The following is a 19,315-nucleotide window of genomic DNA, read 5'->3' on the forward strand; positions in this document are numbered from 1 at the left end:
AGAATGTCATTTTTTTTCCTTTAAAGCAGAGAAAAATCAGGAAGACTAAAAATCTAGCCAAAAGGAAACTATAAACCCGAGAGGGGAAAACAGTACACACTGAATAATTCTGGACACTAGTAAAGATGTTCTGAGTGAAAGTGAAATCTGTTGGGCTAGTGCGGGCGTGAACTCTCACCTCTCTCCAGCTTTGTGGGGCAGCCCTGGGAGAGTCCCACATGAATAGAGTTTTATCTCCTCTCTAACAATAAAAGAAACCAAAAAATATTCTGAGAGGCAGAAAAGCAGCTCACACATTTAAGTTTCTAAAGCCATATAAAATGACTTCTAAAACCACATTTAAAAAAAATCACAGGAAACAGGTGATAAAGGATAAGCCAAGGATTATTTATATATGTAGGAAAACAGTTATGAAGTGACATAGAGCACACACAGCCCTCAATTATACTTGTTCTGTTCAACCACAAAATACACCATCGAGGTTAGTAAAACACATTCTTCCACCTACAATAAAATTTAATAGAAACTACATAATACATTTGCAGGGCCACACAACAGGTTTCTCGAAATAGATTAAAATGAATGTTCCAAACACCCACCTCAATGTCTCCTGCAATCATTAAACAAATAAATTATGAAATAAAAACTAATCTTCAAAGTGGTGGTTGAGAAATGCCTCTTTTGACATGCCTGAATGATCAATATAAATCCTTCACATCAGTGATTAAGTTCATTTTTTTTTCAACACATATAAATTGAGCACAAGGGAAGTGCCAGATATTTCCAGGTTGTGGTTATTGAAGAAAACCAGGTTTGCCACCCTGAAGCTGCCTTTTTTGGTTTATGGGTTTTAACTTGTTTATTGAGAAACAAAAGACTCAGAAAGAACCTTTCATTCCTTCCCCACTTTTTGTCCAACTGACTCAGACAGAGAAAACTCCTTCAGGAAGGAGATATTAGAATGCTCACCACAGTGTAATTTGAATTAGGTATGATAAATAGGATGGCTTTAGAAAGGGATCTCAGGTAAGTCCCCAATGTGCCCTTGGTTTCTGGGTTTCCTGCCATGTCTGTCCCCCTTGTCCTCAACTCCCTGTAAAACACCCATTCTCATTTCTAAAATCTAATCCCCCTTCCGCCTTTGCCCAAAATGCCATATATGCCCAATGTTGCTCCAATATCTTTAGAATTCCCATGCTTATATGAATGCCCCATGTGCATGTATGAAAATTTTGATTTTCTCCTGTTAATCTGCCTTTGTGAATTTGGTTGCCTAAATGAACTTCAAAGGTGAGAGGAAAAGTAGTATTATTGTTTTAGCCCCACAGCCCTCAATGGTCAATAGAACATTGACTCATGACCTTATGGATTTTACAATAAAATGGGGTGAACCTCAAACATAATTAAATACACAATAATTAAAGAACCTCAGAATGACCATATGAACTGTGATGGAAAATGAAAACAAAACAAAATATGACACTATGAGAGAAATAGCACAGTTTCACCAAATGACAGCTTGAACAACATATCTATTTGTGAATTATCCCCCAAAGTTGGGAATGTTCAAAATGACTTTAACAAGAGTATTTTTTAAACTACCAAAACACAAGTTTAAAATCTCATAGTGCTTCATGTTATTCAAAATCATTTATTAAGTCTTAGTCAAACTCTTAGTAGAAGACAATGAAAATGTGTTATTACAAACAGACATTAACTTGAATCAATAAGTTGTTGAAGGGGAGAGCACAAAGCATAATTACATTCACAAATGGCTTTCAGTGATTCACACCAAAACAAGGTAGATGAAACCATAAAGTACATTATTTTTCCCAGTTTAATCAAACCATATCACTTTGCAAGAATTTCTAAACAAATGAGGAAAAAACAGTGACATTTGTAAAAAAGATTTTCAGATCTTTGATTTAACTGGTATAGAAAAAAAATGTTGTTGAGAAAGCATCCACAAATATATATACACTACCTTTAATAAATATTATAGGGGGATCTTCTAATATTAATAATTAATGATACACTAAGGTATTCTAATATGAGTTTGCCAATCTATTTCTAAAGAGTTTACATCAGCATAGATATCTTGCAGATTTTAATAGGTCTCCAAGTTATCATCTCAGGATTACAAAGTAAACTGAAGGTTGTTTTTTAAAAAAATAATCTCTTTAACTCTTAGAAATTTGCTTGACTGCAGAAAACAAACCGATCGTTAGAAATCCTAAATCCAAAATGACTTCCTGGTGTGACACATCCTCCTGTCAACCCCATCAGACCGACTGAACTTTCAATATGTCTCGCTTATCATCTAATTTCATATTTTTATCACTTGGAAGTCCACTAGTATTTCCTAGATCCTTGCTTTTAATCTTGACTGCTTTGGCTATTTTTCCTTATTATCTAAGTAGTATTCTTTTAATATCTGAGGCAAGTTTTGTTTGTTTTTTGTAATTACCTTGTTCACTGAATTTACACAGTGTGTTCAGAGGCACTTTGCCATCTCTATTTAAAAACTAAATCTTCAGTTCTCTTCTGGTCCCAGGCACTTGGAGGGTTCATGACCAAGTCCAAGAACCATACCATGCATATCCAGTCCCGAAAATGGCATCCAGAAACCCTGATCACAAAGATACAAATCTCTCAAGGGGGTAGACCCCAAGATCCTGAGGAACATGAGCTTTTCCAAGAAGTACAACAAGAAGGGCCTGAGGGAGATGTAGGCCAACAATGCCAAGAACATGAGCGCACACACTGAGGCTATCAAGACCCTGGTCAAGCCCAAGGAGGTAAAGTCCAAGATCCCAAGGGGTGGCAGCTGAAAGCTCAGTGGACTTGCTTACATTGCTCACTCCAAGCTCAGAAAACATGCTCATGCTTGCATCATCAAGGGTATCCAGCTATAATGGCCACAAGCCAAGGCCAACGCCAAGGCCCAAACCAAGCCCCAGGCTGCACATGCAGCTGGGGCTGTGTAACTCAGGCTTCAGCTCAGGCTCAGGCTCCCAAAGGTGCCCAGGTCCCTGCAAAGGCTCCACAGTAGAGGCCTCTGTCTGCCCATGTGAGGACAGAAGGACTGGTGTGCCCCCAGGGCTGGGGTCCTCCTGTGGTGTTTGTGCAAATAAAACTGAGGCAGGGTCTGTCTGTCAAAAACAAAAATAAAAACAAAACAACCAACTAAATCTTCAAAGTAATTATTGAATTCTAAAGTTGCATGTTAGTAAATAATTATGAATGATGATTCTATACATATACCTTACTGGAATTACTACCTAGTTATTTCCTATATTTACACTTGTGTTATCAGTATATTCAAGGTGTCATAAAATCTCTCTCTCTCTCACACACACACACAACACACACAGAGTTGCTACATAAAAAATGTGAAATTTTAAGTTTTTTGTTTTAGTACTGCTGATGGTTTAGGTCTGATGAATCCATACTCTTTATCTCAGTTTGATATGAAATACGCTTTCAAGGTGACTGGTTATGAGTAAATGCCTCAGTAATAAAATATATTTAAGCTGAATGATAGAGTCCACTTGGTTTGAGAATGAAAATATTTCATTTTAACCTAATAATTTAAAAAATTATCATATGCATTCTTTATTTTTCTTGTCCTACCCCTGTTTGGCCAACATTTTATATTTTTCCCTCACATACTCTTTCAAGAAAGAGATATCAAAGGTTGTTTTAAAAAATCATCTATCAGTTTATAATAAAGTCCATAATGTCCAATTATTCACAGTTAATAAGCTTTCTCTGGTTAGTTTTACAAGTGTCTAATTTTATAAAACAGTGAATGCAGTTTAGTAGGCTTTTGAAAAATATTTTGTTTATTTTTAGGGAGAGGGTAAGGGAGAAAAAAAGAGAGAAATGTCAATGTGTGGTTGCCTTTTGAGTGCCCCCTACTGAGGATCTGGTCTGCAACCCAGGCATGTGCCCTGACAGGGAGTCAATGCAACAACCCTTTGGTTCACAGGCCAGCACTCACTCCATTGAGCCACACCAGCCAGGGCTAGAAGGCTTTTTATAGATATTTGTTGAATGCAAGTTAGAAGTATTTTTTTAAGTTTTTGTTTACCATTTTTTTAATTTAATTATTGTTCAAGTACAGTTTTCTGTCTTATATTCCCAGCCCTGCCCCCCCCAGTGCTCCCCACCTCCCTCCCATTTCCACCCCCCACCTTAGTTATTGTCCATGTGTCCTTTATACTTGTTCATGTGAGTCCTTCCCTTTTTCCCCTGTGATTCCCTCCCCTCTCCCCTCTGGTCCCTGTCAGCCTGTTCTGTATGATTTTATTTATTTATCTTTAGAGAGGAAGGGAAGAAAAGAGGGAGAGAAACATCAATGTATGGTTGCCTCTCATGTGTCCCCTTCTGGGAACTGGCCCACAACCCAGGCATGTGCCCTCACTGGGAATCGAACCTCGATCCTTTGGTTTGCAGGCCCACACTCAGTCCACTGAGCTACACCAGGCAGGGCTGTTTACCAATTTTAATTGAACAGGTTCTTTGTCCAAAGTCTCTACCAAACAACAGATCCTAGTCCATAACTTCATGGAAAAATATTAATCACTCAATTACTATTTTACAGACACAATTTAATATTACATTAATATCAATTTAGAAGAAAACTATTTTATTACGAATATAAAGGATTTTGCTCAGGGGAGCCATAAATCTTACTTCAGAAATGGTCCAAGAATTTGGCACAGAAAAAAAATCTGAACTCTTGGCAAAAGATGATCATTTACATAAAGATGCTCAAGGATTCAAAGTGCCAAAAGCATCTCTTTACATGGGTGGTCTCAAAAGTGAGGTCAGATCACAGAATGGACCTTAAAAATACATGGAACACAAACATCTGTAATAATTATAAGTCTCTGCAGTATTTATTTAATATGACCCACATTAATGCATTGTCATTTATGGGGCAAACAAACTGTGATGTAAATGAAGTTTGTATTAATCACAAGTTGCTGGTCTATTATTTAATTTATAGAATTTTGAAATACCACACTGCTAAATCACCAGTCACATAGTTTAAATTTTCTAGGGACTGGGAAATGTATTTTTCAACATAGGTATTAAAATAGGATCCTCTGTTGTCTCTTAGATAATACATAATGACTCATAAATTGCTCTTCTAAACTATATGCATTTATAACACTGTTTCTTTTCCCACATCACAACATCTGGGTAAGCTAAGAATTTCACTTCTAAATCTAAGAAGACACTGAGCTATAAATTGGTTCACAGAACAAAATAGAAAGCCATGAGAAGCTGAATGAGTGGTGGCTTCCACTGAAACAGAAAAAAAAATGACTCAAGTAAGAGTAACTCTGCACAGATAGAATTTACTAAGAGTTCAAGTTCCTTCCGTACTTAGAGTTCCCCAATCAGTTTCTGTAGAGGAATTGTTAGCCTACTGAAATAATATTTACACTTAAAAAATTGATGAATTGCATGATTATAATATTCTCTATAGTTTATGGGCTTATTTACCATAACAGTAAATCTATTAAAGCAAGTTTTGCCAAGAAAATGAATTTAAAACAGGCCAAAAGAATTTTTAAAAACTCTCTAACAGGTATTATTAATTTTTTTTTAAATACTCAAGCAGTTCATTTGGGAAAAATCATTTGATGTGAACCTCTTATTATTTGTAAGTTAATACAATTTATTTATTTATCTACTCAATCATTCACTCAACAAACAGCTGTTGAATTTTATTATATGCCAAGAAGTAAGCTTTTTTCTCCAGGAGATGAACATGAATGTACTGAATATAAATATCATGGTTCCCATCCAAAAGCTATTTATTCATGAGCAACTTCCTTAAACTTGAAGGAACAGTTTTTCTGTATTAAATGAGGATAATTTAAACCTCTTTCAAAGAAAGCAAATCACTTGTTAAGTATATAATAAGTGTCAATCAAAGTTGCATATCAAGTATGTTTTGATATTGCTACGGTTGAAAGTAAAGATATAAAATATATACAAAACCATTCTGAACAGAGGGAATGATATGGATAGAGGTACAGAGAGCTATCTGGGGGTCCTAAGTACCCATAGATTCCAATAAAATTACGATTTGCCTCCATGCTGCCCCAAACCTCCACATTCCTCCTATCTGAGCCCTTGAATTGTCTCGTTGCCAGCATATGTATTTTCTTATGTTTGCAGTCTCTTCTTGAATACAAATCTCATTAGATTTTATACTATTTCTTAGACCACATCTTGTGTCTTTTTTATGTCTTCACTGCTTAAAGATATCTTCTGCAATAACCTTGGCTCAGGCCCACTTTGGTCAAACTTCTCTCATAATCCTGTGCCACAGCCCTTGGCCCAGTCATTTCCATGCTCACCCATTTCTCCATTTGGCTTAAATTAAAATAAACATAGAGGTGAGAAAACATAGGCTTAGTCAGGAAACAGCAACGTGTCTAGTTTTTTTTTTTAAGATTATTCATTTACTTATTTTAAGACAGAGGGAAAGGGACAGAGAGAGGGAGAGAAACACCAATGTGTGGTTGCCTCTCACACACCCCCTACTGGGGACCTGGCCTGCAACCCAGGCATGTGCCCTGACTGGGAATTGAACCAGGGACCCTTTGGTTCACAGGCCGGTGCTCAATCCATTGAGCCACACCAACCAGGACTGAAAATGGCAACATGTCTAGTTTTGCTATAGCAACTGCTGCATGATATAAGACAATATATGTCACCAGTGAAAATATATTTTAGATTATGTTAAAGAGAGCACTGTGTTTGATTTTTACCTCATTCAACAAATAATGATTGATTCCCTACACATAGTGCAAAGGGCTGGTGCATAGCAGTAAACTAACAGAAAAAGAAAATCAACTCTAATGAATCTTAATTTCTCATTGGGGACACAGAAAATGAACCATAAATTCATGGTGGATCCATTACTGGTAAGTGGTATGGAGTGTGTGTGTGTGTGTGTGTGAATTTCTAACATTTTTTATTATAGTGACATGCTTGACCTTTAACTTTTGATTGCCAAGGCATCCATTTCATAAGATATCATCTTCAATAAGCACACTGCCACAGCTATGTAACACAGCTATTAGCAAAACAACCAAATAGGGAACTAGACACTCCTACCTAATATCTGTCCTTCAGAAATCCCAGGGCAACTTAGATAACCCAATGCTTGAGGGACCCTCTTTCTCCCTTCCGGAGGCCTGATTTCCACTTGCACTTTAAATTAGCCAATAAAGAATGATCCTACAAAACCCTAAACACCCATTCTGAAACCCTAATAAAGACAGAACCCTACTCCATACTCTCTCTCTACCCACAGTTTCCTTGTTTGGCTCATGAGAGTGTTGTGTCCCCTCCAGCACCCAAGACTAATCACTCCTTTTCCTCAAAGTTTCTTGATGGTTGTTGCTGAAGTGAACCCTGAGATCCTAAAAGAACCACAAGGGCAGGCCCAACCACAACATTGCAGTACAAGTAATGCAGGCCAGGGTGAGTGCCTCAGGCGTCAGCTGAAAGCACTGCCTCAGACAGGCAAGGGCTCAGGGCACACAGACTACGAGGGATAGGGAGGTGTTTCAGATAGGAGGCATTGCTATCTTTGAGTGGAGTCTCAGTTTGGATATAACCGCACAATAGAAAAAATAATCTTCCTGAGATGAACAACATGGACTTGAGAAAATTTAGGGGAAATACAGTAAAAAGATTAACCAGATAATAATGTTAATCACCCAGAAAAAAGGAAATAGCGATATTAGTGAAGATAATAGACAGTGAAGCTCTAAGAGGCTTGTGGAAATTAGTTGAAATTTTGTGTCCTCTCAGGATGTGGGAAGAAAGATAGGAAGATAACAAAGTGGAGAGTGGTGGATGTATCAGCAGCAGAAAAAAGAACTGTCAGGGGTACTTAAGTTGGTGGGGAGAAAGACAAAGATAAAGTCAATTTTAGTTATGTCTTTACATACAAAAAGCTCAATAACAATTAGCCTGTAAATCTCAAGCACATATACAAAGTCAAGAAAATATAAATGATGGTTATCTGAATTAAAAATGAAATACGAAGTCTGTGAGTTAAAACAGATTGCCAACAAGACTTGTATTAAATATTCATAGCAGCAATATTCAGAAGAGCCAAGAATGGAAATGACCAAATGTCTACCAACTGAGAAGTGGATAAACAAAATGTGGTATATTCATACAGTGGAGTATCTTTCGGCTATAAAAAGAAATAAAGTAGATGACACAAATGTTTTAGAACTTGATATGTGTAATAGCTTCACATCATTGTGAATGTATTAAATGTGACTTGCACCTTAAGAGAAAAATTAAACTAAAATACTGACATACAGATACATGCTATAACTTACATGAACCTTGAAAACACTATGCAAAGTACAGAGAACCAATCACAAAATACAACACAATGGATTATTCTATTTATATGAAATATCCAGATAGGTGCATCTGTAGTGACAGACAGTAGATTAGTGGTTGCTGAGGACCTGGGAGTTTGAAGGAAAATGCTGAGTGATTGCTAACAGGCACACAATTTCTCTAGGAGAAGATGAAAATATTATAAATGTTTGATTGTGGTGATGGTTGGACAATTCTGTGAATATAACAAAACCACTGAATTGTAGACTTTAGGAAGATAAATTTTATGGCATGTGAAGTATATCTAAATGAAGCTATTATTTTTGTTTTTAATTTCCAAGGAAGGTGATCTAGGCAGATGTGTTTCTGAACCTTTTTTGACCATGACCCTATAGTAGTACGCACAATTTTAACTTTATCTCAACACAACTCACACACTCAGTCACACAAAATGGAAACAAAAGATTCTCCAAACAACAGCAGAGCTCACTTATAAGGTGAACTGTATTCTGCTTTACTAAAATAATTTTAGTCTCAACCCATTAAATTGATTTTAAAATTCCATCACCAGTCATAATTCATGTTGTGATAAAAACACTATTTTAGAGAAGAGAAGATAGCTAAGGATTATCCCAAGGATTAGAGCAATTTTAAGGGAAATGATAAAAATAGAAGGAAGCATGAAGAAAAATGGAAAGGGTTAAAGAAGCAGAGAGAGAGCCATGGTTATGCTTTACAGAAGCAAATGAAGTAAAGGGGATCATGAAGTAACTAACAATCAATGTCAGATAATGAAGACCTTTCAATGACAATGAAAACTAAAAAAGACCATTAACTTTAAAGCTTTAGACTTGAAAGCATGTGTCCCCACTACCCACCACAATCCACATATTGAAACTTAACCCCTGATGTGATGGTATTTGGACGTGGGACCTTGGAGACATAATAAAGTCATGGGTGCATAACCCTAATAATTAGGATTAGTGGCCTTATAAAAAAGACAACAAACAGATTACTTCCAACCTGTACCATGTGAGAACACAGCAAAACAATGGCCATCTATGAACCAGAACACTGGCCTTCATCAAGCAATGGATCTGCCTGCAACTTGATGTTGGACTTTCCAGTCTCCAGAACTAGAAGAAGTAAATTTCTGTTGTTGAAAGTCACCTCATCTATAGTGTATCTACCATGCAACCCAAACCATCTAAGATATTTATTTAATGGACTTTGTTTCAGTTTATCACAGTGGGACTGACATAAAGAAATCCTTTGTTACAGAATTCTGACTTCCTCACTTGTATGTAAAACCATGGTATAATTTCTCAATTCCTCAGAGCCTCAAGTATGAATATAAGCAATCATTACACAACAACTTTCTTCTATAGTTTCCATTTATGAAGGACTGGTTCTACAGCATGGTCTGGGGGTGTCAAACTCATTTTCACTGGGGGCCACATCATCCTGGCCAAATATAATTTTAGGACTCTATAAATATAACTATTCCTCAACCGTTAAGTGAGAGCTCGGTGCTGCCACCTGGTAGAAACAAGGCGGCAGACTGGATAAAACAAGGTGGAGGGCTGGATTCAGCCCGTGGGACTTGTGTTTGCCACCTGTGCACAGTGGGAAAGAAAGGAAAACCTGAGGCCCTGGCTGGTGTAGCTCAGTGGATTGAGCGCGGGCCTGTGAACCAGAGGATCGCGGTTCGATTCCCAGTCAGGGCACATGCCTGGGTTGTAGTCCAGTTCCCTGCAGGCCAACTCCCAGCAGGGGACGCACAAAAGGCAACCATACATTGATGTTTCTCTCCCTCTCTCCTTCCCCTCTAAAGATAAATAAATAAGTAAATAAATAAATAAATAAATAAATAAAAAGAAAGGAAAACCTGAATTTGGAGCACAAATGATAAACAACCAATTTAGTTACAAATTATTAGTATGATTTGAAAAGAAGTTTCAAAGGAAAATATTTTGAAGGTTACTATGTTGTACAGATTTTTAGAAATTATTACCACTATTACTTTGTTTGCTTGTTTGACCATGTGTTGCTGAAAAAACCTTTAAAATGTTTGTAGATACTTGGTGTGGAGCCATGAAAAATATTAAAAATGAAAGATGGTAAGATCATACACTAATACAGAAGAAAATTCAGATAAAGAGAGATAATACACTAATAGTATAATTGAGTATATTAAAAGATAAATTAAAATGGAATGAGAAAAATATGACACCAGGTAAGTGGAAAAACCACAATAAATTGATAATTAAACTTAATTTATTTCTTGCCCCAACAAGAATAGTGTACGAAAGACATCAATGAATTCAGTGGATGTTCTAAAAGGAACCGAGGAATGCATAGATTGCCGCATTAGATAGTGGGAAGACAGAGGGGGTCATGTCTTCAAACTTTAATACATTGTCTTCTTCCTAATGACCGGCCACTTGCTATAATAGCAGTCCAAATTAAGTTGTGACTTGAATAGTCTGAAGATTGCAGACACTCTGCCTATCTCTCCTACTGGTGTCTGTATCTCCTTCAGTATGTTGTTCCTTATATCTAGAGTTATTTGGAGGTGATGAAGATTAGTGAAGGTTACCTGAAGGCCCCTAAACTATCCCCTTGACACTGACCTTGCTTGAACTGATTTAGAAATCACTGCAGTAGTTAAACCAGTATTCTTTGTTTTAACAGGTTATTTGAGTATATTTTATTGATTATGCTTTACAGTTGTCCCATTTTTTTTTCCCTTCGCCCTCTGCCCCTGGTAACCTCCCTCCCTATAGCAATTCCTCTCCCTTTAGTTCATGGCCATGGGTCATGTGTGTAAGTTCTTTGGCTTCTCCCTTTCTTACACAATTCTTAACATCCCCCTGTCAGCTTTGTTCCTACCAAGTCTGCTTCTTGATCCCTGTACCATGCCCCCTTTTTCCTCCTTCCCTCTCCCAGCTAATAACCCTCCAAATGATCTCCATTTATAGGATCCTGTTCTTGTTCTGGTTGTTTGCATAGTTTGTTTTTGGTTTTGCTTTTTAGATTCAGTTGGTGATAACTGTGAATGTGTTGTCATTTTAATGTATAGAGTTTTGATATTCTTCCTTTTCTTAAATAAGTCCCTTTAACATTTCAGGTAATAATGGCTTGGTGATGATGAATTCCTTTAGTTTTACATTGTCTGGGAAGCACTTTATCTGCCCTTAGATTCTAAAAGAGCTTTGCTGGCTACAGTAATCTAGGAGGTGGGTCCTTGCCATTCATGACTTTGAATACATCTTGCCAGCCCCTTCTTTCTTGCAAAAGTTTTTTTTTTTTTTTTTTCCCAGAAATCAGCTGGTAGTCTTATGGTAACTCCTTTGTAGGTAACTCTCTGCTTTTATCTTGCTGCTTTTAAGATTCTCCCTTCATTTTTAGCCCTTGGCATTTAAATAGGATGTGTCTTGGTGTGGACCTCTTTGGGTCAAACTTGATTGGGACTCTCTGTGCTTACTGAACTTGCATGCCTATTTCCTTCACCAAATTAAGAAAGTTTTCTTTCATTGTTTATTCAAATCAATTTCCAAATTATTGCTCATTCTCTTCTCCTTCTGGCACACCTATGATGTGGATGTTGGACCTCTTGAATTTGTCTCAGAAGCTGCTTATACTAACCTCATTTTTTGATGTCTTTTCTCTTTTTATTCCGATCGATTGTTTTTTCTTTCTTTCTTATGTTCCAAATCATTGATTTAATTATTGGCTTTAACTATTCTACTGTTGTAAATTGTTCCCTTCAATTAGTGAATTCTTTCACTTCTGACCAGATCTTTATTATGCTGCAGAGGACCTCACTAAGTTCATTGACCATTCTTACAATCAGTGTTTTGAACGCTGCATCAGATTGATGGCTTATCTCCATTTAGCTCTTTTGCTGGAGTTTTGATCTGTTCTTTCATTTGGGCCATGTTTCATTGTCTCCTCATTTTCAAAGCCTCTCTGTGTTTGTTTCAATATATTAGATAGAGTTGCTCTGATTCTGTGTCTTGGTAGTGTGGCCTCATGATGCAGTTGTTCTGTAGGATCCAGTGGCACAGCCTCTCTTATCATCCAAGCTGAGTACTTGAGGTGTGCCATTTCTTTGTGTGGGCTGAGTACACCATCTTCTTGTAGTTGAGCCTTGATTGCTATTGGCAGATCAATGGGAAGGCTATACCCAGGCCAGTCGGCTGCAAGGACTGGCTGTTACCACTGACCACCCACTTCTGCCCTCTGTTGAGGCTCAGCTGTGCAGGACCAGGGAGGTGGTGCTCCGGAGTGGTCTGTAGTTGTCCAATGAGTGGGCTAGCACTGAGGTTTCCCAAGTGGGCCAAGGTCAGCCCCCCCCCTTGTGTTTTGCCCAGGGCCACCCTCCCTCAGCTATAAAACAATCTGAGAAGGCTGCTACTTGTGCTGGTCTTGGAGATTCCTAGATGAAGCCAAGCTGTGAAAGTAATCTGCTTGCTACTAGTGTCCAGCCTAGAGTTCACTGAGACCAGATGTTGCTTTTTGATAAGATTTAGGAAGTTGTGAGGGATGCACCAAGATCAGCCATTCATATGGAAAAGCTGCTTGAGTGGGCCTGTAATTTGGGTGGGGCAGAATCCCTGTGCTTCTCCAAGGCAGATCAAAGAGTTTTATCCAGGTTCAGGGAATCTCAAGTATGGCACCAGCTGCCAGCCCCATGGCTCTGCAGGGAGAAGGTTCTAAAAGGGACAATGGCTTCTGCTCACCCCAATGCCAGTATTCAGCCTCTCCCACTGGTACCCTTCAAGCTGCCACCCTGTCGCTAGAACTCAGAAGGAGTGAGTCTGAGTAACTGAGTCTGTGTGTGGGTTCCTTAAGAGGAACTACTTTGGGCTACAGCCATTTCTTCCACTGACTCAATTCCTGCTTTTTTTTTGCAACCAGAAGTTGTGGGGACTTATCTTCCTGGCACAGGAACCCTGGGCCAGGGAGCCTGGTGTGGGGTTGGGACTCCTCACTCCCCAGATATCCCTCCCAATTTTTATCCAAGAGACTAGCCCATACTGTTTCTGTGCCCATCGTACCAATCTGGATGGATGTGGTTTCTTTAATTCCATAATTGATAGATTACCATTCAACTCAATGTCTGACAGTTCTGGGTGATGGTTGTTTAAATACATTTTAGTTGTAATTGTAATGTGGCTGTTTGAAGAGGAGAGCCATGTCTGCCTATGCCGCCATCTTGACTGGAAGTCTAAACTAGCATTCTTACATTTATTTTATCACTAAACCAGCTGTATGACTGCCATGTTATTTAACTTCTCAGAGACTTAGTTCCCTAATTGGAAAAATTACAGAGCTGATGAACGTGCACGTCATTTAAAAATTGTAAAGTGTGTTGAGTTTTTATTCTATAAATTCTGGTTCTGACAAGTCAGGAATTTATTTCCTTATCATAAAACACAGGAAGTGAAGTAATGATTAATAATATTCTTCAAGTTGAGTGGGTGATTGATGATACAGTACTGGCAATTCCGTGTTATCTAAGTAATGATGTTTTAAGTTTTGTTGAATAAAAATAGATCAGTGTTCCAAGAAAGAAATAAAGAGAGAACAGGAGGGCAGGAGAAAGGGAGGGATAGAAGGAGGAATGGAGGAAGGAAGGAAGGAAGGAAGGAAGGAAGGAAGGAAGGAAGGAAGGAAGGAAGGAAGGAGGAAGGAAGGAAAGAGGAAGGAAGGGAGTATATTTCTTACTTTTTAAATGATAACAAAGAGAAAAATAAAATTGGCACACATGTTGCTACTGAGAGTATAAGTGGTACAAATTTTATACTCAATCTATTATTTAAAATATTGTTTAAGTAAGCCCAAACTTTCTTGCATAAACTTTCAAAAGTGCATGTTACATTTGACTCAATTTTATTTATTAATCATACATGTCTTAGCTTCATCAATCACACACATTAAAAGTATTGAGTCTATGCCAAAACATATTTTGTTAATCTCCTCTAATATAAAACAGATACCAAGAGAAAAGGTTTATATTTTTAAAAAGTTAATTCAAACAGCAGACACAGCCCTGCTAGTTGAAATTTAAATTTTCCTTCCTATTATTTGTTGATGTGTGTCCACTGCCAAAATTCCTATGTTAAAGTCCTAACCCTCAGTTCTTCAAGTATGACCTTATTTGGAGATGGGATCTTTACAAAGATAATTAAGTTAAAATAAAGTTATTAGGATACAACCTAATCCAAGTGTCCCTTTTATAGTGTCCCTATAAAAGGATATTTGGACATAGAGACACACACAGAGTGAAGATTCCATGAAGAGATACAGGGACAAGACAGCTCTCAATGAGCCAAGGAGAGACAGGGGCCTGAAACAGATCCTTCCCTCACAACCCTTATAAGGAGCCAACACCCTGTGGAAACCTTGATCTCAAACTTCTGGCCTCCAGACAATGAAAGTATAAATGTCTGTAGTTTAAACCACCCAGGTGATGGTACTTTGGTCCTGCAGCCCTAGCAAACTCATAAACTTTCTGTAGCTCAATGGGGCCAAATCCTCTCTTTGCCCTTTCCTAGAATCAATATACTTTTATGCTATTCTCTACAAAACTGTAAACTAGAAATAATTGAATAAATGAATGAATGAAATAAATGAATGCCAAGAACACAGTTTAGAAATCCATAAAAATCAAACCAATAAGGGAAATAAGACTTATTCTAGCAGTAACACAATTAATATTAACAGATCCCTAAATCTAAGTAAGTTGAAAGGACCACATGCCCAAATGGATATATCTGACTTCCACTGTCTTGGCTTTCTATTTCAGTTCCAATTTATTGTCAGATAAGATTTATTACCCTGCAGCACCAGTACCAAAATAGCATAGGATTAGATATAAATTTTAAGTTTATTTAAAACACTAACATAGAGTTAGGGCAATCTTATGAGAAAAAAATTTTTGAAAGGTGGAAAGCCTGAGATTTTTAGAATTGCAACAGATGATATGACAAGAACAAGCAAACATAATAGAAGTATAAATACTGTGTGTGTGTCACGAAATAGGATCCCCCAGCTAATATTAATTTCCAAAGTCAGCTTCAATGATAGTTTGTATTTACACACTAAACATTTCTGAGATTTATGGATTTTAATTTCTAAATTTCTAAGGAACAGAAATGGAACAGTAAGTGTGTTTCAAAATGGAGAGAAACGTGCAGAGCACACTGGCTTTCTTAATACAGGTTTATTTAGCAAAAAGCTATGGAAATGTCAGGCATTCAAAAATTCATCCTAAAATATTGGGATGGCCAAAATATGTTTTTTTCCACAAAGTAAAAGACACATTTTTTTTATTTTCACCAAAACTTTATTGATTTAGATATTTTCAGTATGTTGGCTACCTTCTGTTATTGGCTTCTCGTGGAAAAGGGATAAGGGTGCTGCTACACACCTTCCAATGCATCAGAAAGCCCCACAGCAAAAAAAATCACTTGGCCAAAATGTCAATAGTACCAAGAAACTACGCAAACCAATTTTGACACTTTCGATCAATCATAGCACCATCTCCATACACTGCACAAATCTTTTTGTGTGTGTTCCAGTTGCATTTTTACCTTCTTGAAATAATACAGAATAATATGCTGAAGATGTTGCATATCTTCTTCAATTGTCAATATTAAAATGGCTGCACAAAAACTCACCAATTTTGATTTTTTTATTTTATGCTTTTGAATAATCATTCATCTTCTTATTTAGTCCACAAACATGAGTTTCTGTCTGCTGTATGCTAAGTGCAGAAGTAGGTGCTAGAGATGCAAATACGAGTAGCCCATATTTTGATTTTTGGGAAACAGAAATGGAAACAGTATAATTTGCTAACTGTTTTAGTGGTTCTCTGAAAACATCAAGGCAGAGATTGCAACTCTGCTTCGGGAAGTTAAAGTTGCAGATTCTCCTTCTGCTTTTGTTTATTTATTTATTTTTTAAGGTTCTGATGCTTGATTTTATTTTTTTTTTTATTTTTTTTTTATTGAGTCTGGCCGGTGTAGCTCAGTGGATTGAGGGTGGGCTTGTGAACCAAAAAAACACAGTTCGATTCCCAGTCAGGGCACATGCCTGGGTTGCAGGCCAGTTCCCAGTAAGGAACGCATGAGAGGCAACCATACATTGATATTTCTCTCCCTCTCTCCTTCCCTTCCCCTCTAAAGATAAATAAATAAAATCTTTTAAAAATATTTTTGTTGATTATGCTATTACAATTTTGTCACTTTTCCCCCTTTTACCTCCCTACACCCAGCACCCCCTACTCACTGGGGCAATCTCCACACCATTTGTCATGTCCATGAGTCATGCCTATAAGTTCTTTGGCTGTTCCATCTCCTAAACTGTATGTCATCATGGCTATTCTGTAACTACCTGTTTGTACTTCTTAATTCCCTCACATCTTCAACCATTTCCCTACTCTCCCCTTCCATCTAGCAACCATCAATACATTCTCCGTATTCATAATTCTGTCTCTGTTCTTGTTTACTTTTTTTTTTTACATACAGTTGTTGATAGGTACATATTTATTGCCATGGTTACAAGTTTTGATCTTCTTTTTCTTAAATGAGTCCCTTTAACATTTTACATAATAATAGTTTGGTGATGATGATCTCCTTTAGTTTTTTCTTGTCTGGGAACCTCTTTATCTGCCCTTCAGTTCTAAATGCTATCTTTGCTGAGCAGAGCCATCTTGGCTATAGGTCTCTACTTTTCATGACTTTAATACTTTCTTGCTAATCCCCTCCAGCCTGCAAAGTTTCTTTTAGAAATCAGCTGGCACTCTTTGGGGAATTTCCTTATAGGTAACTAACTGCTTTGCCCTTGCTGTTTTTAAGATTCTTTGTATCTTGATCTTCGGTATTTTCATTATGATGTGTTTTAGAGTGGGTCTTTTGGCATCCATGTTGTTTGGGACACTCTGTGCTTTTTGGACTTGCATGTCTATTTCCTTCACCAAATTAAGAAAGTTTTCTTTATTTTTTCAAATAGATTTCCAGCTTCTTGCTCCTTCTTTTTTCTTTCTTTCTGGAACGCCTATGATAATAATGTTGGAATGCTTAAAGTTGTCCCAGAGGCTGCTTATACTATCCTCATTTTGAAGGATTATTTTCTGCTCTAATTGTTTTGATTGGTTGTTTTTTTTCTCCCTGATGTTTCAAATCATTGATTTTATTCTTGGCATAATCCATTCTACTCATTTCCCTGTAAATTGTTCTTATTTCAATCAGTGTAAACTTAGTTTCTGAGTGGCTATTTTTTATGCTGTTGATGTCCCCACGAAGTTCCTTGAACCTCCTTATGACCAGTGTTTTAAACTCTCCATCCGATAGATTATTTATCTCCATTTTCTTTAGTTCTTTTTCTGGAGTTTTGATCTGTCCTTTCATTTGGGCCATGTTTCTCTGTCTCCTCATTTTGGCAGCCCCCTTGTGTTTGTTTGTGTACATTAGGTAGAGCTGCTATGACTCGCTATCTTGGTGGTGTGGACTAATTTAGTAGGTGCCCTCAGGATACAGTACCACAGCCTACCCTATCATCCAAGCTGGGTATTTGAGGTGTACCTTTCATGTGGTATGAGTATACCCTCTTCTTGTAGTTGGCCTTGATTGCTGTTGGAAAGTCAATGTGAAGGATTTACCCAGGCCAGTCAGCTGCAAGGACTGGCTGTGACTATTGACCAACAACCTCTTCCTCCTGGGAGAAGCAGCTGTGTAAGGGCAGAGTGGTGTTGTTCCAGAGTGGCCTTTAGCTGTCCACTGGGTGCACAGGCTCTGGGGTTTACTGGGTAGTGCAGGCCAAGGTAACACTCCCCCTCACCATGTTCTGTCCAGGAGCCCCCTGTATGAATTATAAAGCAAACTGTGATGACTACTACTTGTACTGGGCTTGGAGATTCCTAGGCAAAGCCAAGCTGTGAATCTAAGCTGACTGCTGCTGGTGCTAGGCCTTGGCCCACTTAGCAAGATTTATGGGGGTTGAGGATTCACTGAGGCAGCCTGCTACTTGTTTGATAGGATTTAGGAAGTTGTGAAGCATGTCCCAAGACCAGCCATTCATATGGAAGTCACTGTTAACAGCTTCAACAGGTGTAAATTAGGTAAGACAGAGTCTAGGGGATCTCCAGGGCATGGCAAGCAGTGTTAGCCAGGTTGATGGAGTCTCACATATGATAATTGCCTACTGGCTCTGTGGGGGCAGGGTTCAGGAAAGGGACATTGACCTCTGCCCACCTTTCTGTCTGGAAGAAAGCTGTCCCCCAGCTCTTGCCTTGATGCCAGACAATGCAGTTCCAACCTGTACACCATTGGTGCCTTTCAAGCTGCTTCCTCAGTGCTGAAGCTCAGAGGAAGGGAGTCTGATTAAGTCCATGTTTGGGTTTTTTAGGGAAACCCCTTGGTACTCCAGCCATTTCTTCCACTGACTGAATTCTTGCTGTTTTTTGCAGACAGAAGTTATGGGGACTTATCTTCCTGGCACTGGAACCCTGCAATTTGGGGCCTGGTGTGGGGCTGGGACACCTGACTCTGGAGATATCCCTCTCAAATTTTATGCATCACAAGTATGTGAGAAACTAGCCCGTTCTGTGTCTCTGCCCCTCCTACCAGTCTGGATGGATGTGGTTTCTTTAATTCAGTAGCTGTCAGACATCTATTTCAGCTCATTTTCTGAGTGGTGGTTGTTCTATATGTTAGTTGTATTTTTAATGTTGTTGTGCAAGGAGGTGAGCCATGTTTACCTATGCTGCCATCCTGATTGGAAGTCTCAAGTTTTTTATTTTAATGCACGCTAATATGACAGTTGTCACAATACAATCTAACAATATTGTTTCAAATGAAGTTAAAGACAACTACATGCTATAAGAGTGCTTGTACAGAAAAAAATAAACAAA

At 38.0% G+C, this 19,315-nt stretch overlaps 1 protein-coding gene and 1 pseudogene across 10 annotated transcripts in view; one reads left to right on the forward strand and one right to left on the reverse strand.

Moving 5' to 3' along the window:
• The window catches only part of ADGRL3 (adhesion G protein-coupled receptor L3), a 761,742-nt gene that overhangs the window by 410,963 nt on the left and 331,464 nt on the right, over positions 1-19,315 (reverse strand). The gene's annotated exons all lie outside the window — the stretch shown is intronic.
• Positions 2,570-3,162, forward strand: LOC118978587 (60S ribosomal protein L29-like; annotated as a pseudogene).

This window comes from Sturnira hondurensis, unplaced genomic scaffold, assembly GCF_014824575.4.
Source record: "Sturnira hondurensis isolate 20B ecotype Veracruz unplaced genomic scaffold, ASM1482457v3 Scaffold0022017, whole genome shotgun sequence".
NCBI classification, from domain to species: domain Eukaryota; kingdom Metazoa; phylum Chordata; class Mammalia; order Chiroptera; family Phyllostomidae; genus Sturnira; species Sturnira hondurensis.